Source organism: Arachis duranensis, chromosome 6, assembly GCF_000817695.3.
Source record: "Arachis duranensis cultivar V14167 chromosome 6, aradu.V14167.gnm2.J7QH, whole genome shotgun sequence".
NCBI classification, from domain to species: Eukaryota; Viridiplantae; Streptophyta; class Magnoliopsida; order Fabales; family Fabaceae; genus Arachis; species Arachis duranensis.
The window spans coordinates 69,375,521-69,376,875 of record NC_029777.3 but is presented as its reverse complement, the minus strand read 5'-3'; positions in this window follow the sequence as shown (position 1 = coordinate 69,376,875).

Genomic DNA, 1,355 nt, shown 5'->3' with positions numbered 1-1,355 from the left:
TTTCACCCACTCAAATGAAGGTGTAGATGGCAACCTAGGCAAAGATGCTTCCAAAGATCTTGACAAAGCATAACCAACCCTTGTTCTTCTATTTCTACGGACTTCCACCTCTTCACGAGATCTCCTAATCTCAATCCTTTGTTCAACAATTTTATCTAAACCTTTTCCTTTACTCAAATCATAATAGGGAGGGTGAGAAAAATTTACCTCCTTAACGCTTTCAAATCTAACCGGAGAAGGTTCTTCATGCTCAAAGGATTCTTCACCACTAAGACTTAATGCTTGATCTTCATCACCAAGGGAACTCAATCCTTGCTCTATCCCATCCAAGTCTTCATATGGAGTATGCCTTGGAAGGTGTACACTGGCGGCCATGAAATTTTGCACATCCCTTTTCATCTCTTCTTGCCCTTGAACAAGAACACCAAGGGTTTCATCCATTAGAGGTTGGGGTGGGTGGAAGGGTTCCTCATTTTGGGGGAAGGGTTCATAGTAGGAAGGTGGTTCTTCTTGGTAGAGTTGTGGTGGTTTAATATTCTCCACTCTTTCCACTTGTTGCACAACACACTCCATGGTTACTTGAAATTGATCCAATGCTTCCTTGAGATGATCCCTTGACTCTTGTTCCGCTTGGATATCATGATAGGGATCATATGGGTCTTGGATCAATGGACATGAATATTCTTCCATGTGAGGTTGTGGTTGAAAGTAGTATTCATCTTGTGGTTGAAAATATTCATATATTAGAGGTGGTTCATCTTGGTAATAATGTGGAGGGGGTGGCTCTTGAAAGGGTTGATATTGTGGTGGTTCCATATATGCTCATATGGCTCAAAAGTTGGTTGGTGTGATGGATATGGATTAGGGTCGTATGAAGGTGGTTGGTAGGAAGAGGCTTGTGAGTATGGTTGAGAATTATGTTGAGGGTATGGATCATAGGCATATGGTGGTGGTTCTTGAAAGTCACAAGTAGATTCACCATAGCCATTGGATTGGTATGCATCATAGAATGACTCTTCTTCATAGTGCATTGGTGGAGGTTGTTGCCAAGAGGATTGATCATATGCATATGGCTCCTCCCACCTTTGGTTATCCCATCCTTAATACACATCTTCATTGTAATCTCCACTTCCTACAACATAGTTGTAACTACACTCATAGCCAAAGTGAGAATTCATGGTAGTAAGATAAAATAAGAAGCAAAAACTAATAAGAAATAATGAAACAAAATACTAAGACTAGCAAAAACTAACAAGCAATCCCAAAATCAAGCTATTTACAATATTCACATATATACAATAACCAATAACACAACACCATTGCAATTCCCCGGCAACGGCGCCATTTTGATGATT